General features: G+C 46.7%; 1 protein-coding gene across 2 annotated transcripts in view; it reads right to left on the reverse strand.

Moving 5' to 3' along the window:
• Positions 1 to 6,000, reverse strand: part of HRAS (HRas proto-oncogene, GTPase) — a 54,835-nt gene that overhangs the window by 35,870 nt on the left and 12,965 nt on the right. The gene's annotated exons all lie outside the window — the stretch shown is intronic.

Raw genomic sequence — 6,000 nt, forward strand, 5'->3', positions numbered from 1 at the left:
CCCTCTGCCTCTGGAATTCATTACCCAAGCTGGCCTGCAGCCAGTCTCTTAGCTGCAGGGCACAGTGTCAGGCTTGTCCCTCTGCTCTGGCTTCGCTTCTGAGGGGGTGCAGTTAGGGAAAGTTGGGCCAGAGCTCATTTATAGTCGGACAGGGTCAGTGACATCCTGCACACTGGATGGGCTCTTGTGAGCCTGTTGAGAGAAGTGCAGATTTTTATTTTTATTTTTTAAAAAGAGCCCTTTTATTCCAGGCCCTCCCCCTCTCCCTTCCACAGCTCTGCCAAGGGACCTCAGCACTGATTCACCACACCCTCCTGCTAATCCACTGCCTGCCCTCTCCCTCCCAGCTCTGCCAATGCACCTCACTGCTGATCTGTCATGCCTGGGGCTGACCCAGCCTTCAGGCTTCCCTCCCACACCAACTTCAACATGCAGCTGCAATAACCAACACCTATCGCTGCTCTGCTCCTCACCTCCAGCTCTGCCAAGGGGAAAAATAAAAGCTGTGGCCTTTAGAAATGCTTAAAAGAGGGAGACATCACAAAATAAATTGGATTTAGTATCAAGTTAAGTCACTTGGGGGAGGAGGAAGGTTACTGCATTGACTCATTCATTTTTGCATTTAATGAAACTGCTGAAGAATTCCCTATTTATTGCAGAGTCCGGGGACTCAGCCGCAGAATCCACGTACTCCTTGGATCATGGCACCACGGCAATGACTCCAGAGCAGTTTTGCCAGCTCTCATGACACTATTACCCATCTAAGTAATATTTAGTGCTTCTCGTAAAGAATAGGCACCTAGAGTCATGTGATTATGTGAAATGTTGCTTTGTTTGAAAAAAAAGAAAAAGGAAAAAAAGAAGCAAGTGCCTACCTCTCATGAATGCACAGAAAGGTTTGAAAAACAAAGCCCAGAAGGCAAATGTTAAAAATAAAATAAAAATCAATTTTAAAGAGAAAAAAAAAATCTTACGGTCTCCAAAGGGTTCACAAAGGTGCCACAGGGAAAGCTATAATCAGGACTATTGGCTACAAAAGCTTGAAAAGCCAATGGACTTTCAGGCACCAAGTATGTATTAGAAACACAGATGTACATGGAAAGCCTTTGCCAGTGTAGTAATGTCTGCTAGGGGTGTTGTTTTAAAAAACGATTTGAGCCCTCACATAAAGGCAATTTTACAGAGCGCTTTTCCTGCTGGAGCCTATTTTGTTCACAGAGCTGATTTGAGTTTTACCAGCAAAAGCCACTGTGTGGCTGGTAAAGGTGCATCTGCACTAGGTTTGTGGATATAGCCATACCTGTAAAACCACCCCACTAAGCATTCTAGGCCAAACGTCTGATGTCTTTCTGGACAAAGGATGCTGCAGTGGGAAGATCAGACAAAACACAACAAAGAATATACAGCCTGACCACCCAGCCCAGGGTGGGGAGAAGATTCAAATGGCGTGTGTCTTCTGTGCTGCTGGGGAAAGCTGTTAAGGGAATGGCCTGTCTTTTGCCTTATTTTCACACGTGATACTGTCCCTTTTCAGCTAAGCCTTGAGTCCCTTGGTGAGGCTTCCTTTGTTACTTCAGGAGAAATATTGCAGTAAGTTATGTTACTAATGCTTGCTCACTCAGGAGAAAACTCACTGCAGGTGACTGAGCAAGGCTATGTACAGAGAGGACCAGAGTCTAAGCACAGAAGTGGGCTTGATGGTGCATCCCCTGCTCTCCTAGACAGTGGCAAGCAACCATGAAAGGATCAAGTTGGGACACACACACACACACACACACACACACACACACACACACACACACACACACACACACCTCTCCCCCACTCAAGATTTAAGATGGCAACCAAGATAGGAAAGCCCAGTGCCTGAAACAACTCTGCCAGCTGTCACTGGTATGGCCCCCTCTGGCAAGAAAGAGATCCCCAGTACCTGAGTATTGCTGCAGGTGGACATAACCATACCTACTGAGCAAGGAGATATCATTATGCAAGACAGCTGAGGGACTGCATGATGCACAGTAGGAGAGTCTGTAAAGGGCAAGGAATCCACTCTATCTACCAGGGTTTTTTAACAGTGCCCATCAACCTAGTGTCTGGAGACAAAGAAGAACCACATATAGTAGCCAATATGCACCCACAAACAAGAGGAAGTCATACTGCTGTGGAGGTTATTCCTAACAGTGTCCTCTAGAGCCGGGTTGTCCAGCTTGTGACCTACTGGCTGAGTGTAGCCCATGAAGTCCATAGACACCTGCTTGGGCACCATTCCCCCCACCACTTCAACTGGTGCTGCCGCCAAGGTCTTTGGGCTCTTCCTCCTCTATCCCTGAGGCAGCATAGTTTGCTGCATAGCAAGGTGTAATTGGGGAGAGGTTGCCCATGCAGCGTGCAGCCCCCAGCCACTCAAAAGTTAGACAGCCCTGCTCTCGAGAACCAGCATAATCCAGCACACAGGATTGTCCACTGATCTACACACAGATGGAAGCTGCACTGAAGAAGGTGGCCATGTTGACCGCAGTCACCACAACAGAACTAAAGAGAGCTGCAGGTGACAGACATGAGAGAAGCCAGTAAGATCACAGTGAGTGATGGAGCTGGAGACCACAAGACACTTGGATGCAATGGTTTAGGCATGGTGATCCTGCCTTGTCCAGGCGGCTGGACTCGACGACCTCCTGAGATCTCTTCCAGACCCTGTCCTACTCCAGCACATACTAGTCTTCTGCAAGGGCTGGGATGTCACAATAACAGAGCAGAGGCAGAACACTTCTGTGAGCAGAAATTGTCCCTCCTGGGTGTTCCCAAGCACAGACTGGAGAGAAACTAACGGGACAGGCTTTTAGGTTTCCTTGGACCTGCTATCATCCTTGCAACACCCTTGCACTTGACTTCAGTAGTGACCTGGCCCTTTTGGTGCCCATCCAACCCCAAACAAAGTAGTAGATACGTTTCATGGCAACCAGAGGACTCTGTCCACTAGCGAAGAACACACACATGGACACACATACTCAACCCCCGGAACCAGGACAATTTTCACAGCCAGCTTTTTCCATTATTTCTGCTTCAGTTCTGGAAAACAGCCTTTTATGTGTTCCTGCCTGTCAGCAAAAGCCCTGTGGTAGCTGTCTAACAATGAGGCCCTTGTTACAGACAATACTCAACAGAGACACTGAGCTCTGCTATGCTGCGGAGGGCAATCAAGACTAAATCCATCCTTGTGTCCCCACCCTGCCAAGCAGGGACTATACATTTCACTTCTATGTCCTCACTAGAATCCATTTAGCATTGAACTAGCATTTCCCTGCTCCTCCCTGAACCAACTGGTAGCATGTCTAAGTAGGGGAAGAACATTTCTGGTCACCACCACCCACTGCCAGCTTCCACAGTCTTTTCAGTGACTGGCTAACAAAGCTCAGTTGCTGGCTGTTTCAGAGTTAGAGGGCTGCAGCATTTGAGATATAATACCAGGTATGTCTATAGGGACCAGATGGGCTGCATGCTCAAGGTCACTGCAGAGGAAATTCAGTGACAAAAGCTATGACAAGAACTCCCTCTCCTGTGCTTAGCCCACACCACTGAAATCCAAGCTGGTTATCCCACTGCAGCTGAGCAACGCAGGGTCAGGAATGCAAGCACCAGCCTGGGGCTGGGGCTCAATCCAGAGATGGGAAAAATTAGAACTGTGTACACCCTGACTGGAGGGTGCATCTACTAAATCAGGGGTGCATCAGCCCTCTGGTATGGCAGGAGTTGGGCGACTAGGGGGGGTGGGTCCTCCGGCGGCCAAGTGGCAAAGCTGGAAATGCACTTCCACCAGCACTTCTGGTTTTGCAGCTGGTGCTTCCAGGGGGTGCATGGCCGATCTCAGGGGGTACACATGCACCCGCATGCACACCCTACACGTCGCCAATGGCAGGAGAGTTCTGAGGGAGTGTGAAGAAGGTAGAAGAAAGCTCTATTCAAGAAGTTAAGAGGGTTTTTTCAGCTGGAGTTTCACTATCAGTGGAGAAATAGGATTCTCCACTGATTTTGCTGACCAGCTACACTTATGAAGCCTGTCATGTCTGCTGCAAATCAGCTCCCCTCTTTAGAGATATTCTAATATTCAGTCTACTTCACAGGAAGGCTTTTACTGAAGAGATCATGCGAGTGGAAGAAACCACTTTCAAAAAGGACACACATGTTAACTTCAAAGCAAATGCCTACAGCAGAGTCATTTGCAATAAATACCTGTAATCAACAGCAGTGCAATAAATTTGCAATAAATACCTGTAATCAATAGCAGTGTAGGCCCCATAGTGCTAACTGCTGTACACTCACTCACTCCCTCCTAAAAGGGTCCTTGCACCAAAGAGCCTATGCTATAAGTACAAGAACTCTGCCAAAACAAATACCTGTAATCAAAGACGCTCTCACTTACTCTCTCCTAAAAAGGTCTACGCACCAAAGAGCCTATAGTTGAAGTAGAAGAGCTCTGCCTTTTCTCCCCATTTGTTCAGGAACATCATACCTACTGAATGTTGGTCCACCTGCCTATTCCCCGCTGTTTTAGTCTTTACTCTTTGTTCCACCATTACCAGCTTAGAGTCCCCAAGGTAAAGACAGAGAGGATGATACCACATCAGCCTTCCTCTCTGACACTGTACTTAAAGTACCCTGAGCATTTTCGTTACAAACATCACACTAAATCCTAAAGTAGTCCAAACGTTTGGAAAATCTGGCAAGGGAAGGAGAGGAATGGTACTGACAGTTAAACTCTTATTTGAAGGAGATGCTTAATCTATGATCAGACATCAAGGAGAAAAAAAGCCCTCTCTCCCCAGACTGTCCAGTTCAAACCTTTCTTCACAGTGGGCTGAGCAGAAGGTATGCTCAAGAATACCCTGAATAAATGAGTGTGATTCCACAGGTCAGATCCTGCTCTCTGCTGCATTCCATCTTCACAAAAGTAACTCAGTGCCACTGCTTCAAGCTCATATTATTGCAAGGGCAAAACCTGATTCTAGGTCAGTATCACATGGCAAGTGAAACAACCGTGGTTCTCTAGAGTGACGCACTTTGTATCCCATATATGACAGAAGAAAGACAACTGACAGTTCACCTACACAGCTCTGGGCAGAACATGAGTGTTCTAGCAAACTGTATACGCTGTTCGGGACAGCAGTAGACAGCAATGGGAATTGGGTCCCACTTCTGACATTGCATGCAAAGAAAGGGTAGGCTATGAGTTAGGTGATGTAGTGTGTTCACCAGTCCCAATTTCAGGGACGCTGGCAATGGAACAGAGCCATTTCCCCGCAAAGGACTGAAAAATGGCTTCCTATTGGCATCCTGAAGGAAGAGGTTAAATGGCCATATCACAAGAGGAAGCTGGAGGCTGTCAAACTAAAGTCAGCTAGGCACAGGAGTGATATAGAGGGAGAAACCACAGTGGGGCTGGGAGGGGGTGGGGGGTGGATTTCCATGATGCCAATCCAATCTATTAATATTGCCAGGAAACTTGTGCTGTGCACTGAGTGGATTATTAAACAACTTTTCATCCCTTCATAGCACATTTTAAAAATTCTCCAATAAACAAGTGGTTGCATTAAGGAAAAGTCACTTACTCTCATATTAAATCAGTCTTATTACACGTGTTCCAAGGCTTCATCCATACACAAAGTTGCACCAGTATAACTAGAGTGTTATTTTTAAACCAATTCAGTTAATTCAGGCCAAAAGGCTATGTGCAGACTCTTTATTTCAGCTGAATCCAGTTGAATTCAGATTGATTCAACTTTACTTTAGCTTAATTTGGTCAACTAAAACCAAAAGAAAAAGCCATTTAAAGCAAAATAAGAGACTGCTTACCCAGGAGTTTGCACCCTTTGTGAACGTATGCAGGCACCTTCTAAAATCTCTCTTCCTTTACAATATGCATCATCATGGGAAGAATCAGGATTTTATAAAGAGGGTGGAGGAAGGAAGTGCTGTGGGGCAGGGGGTGGGGGGGAGTGGGGG

The sequence above is a fragment of the Alligator sinensis genome, unplaced genomic scaffold, assembly GCF_000455745.1.
Source record: "Alligator sinensis unplaced genomic scaffold, ASM45574v1 scaffold907_1, whole genome shotgun sequence".
Taxonomy (NCBI): Eukaryota; Metazoa; Chordata; order Crocodylia; family Alligatoridae; genus Alligator; species Alligator sinensis.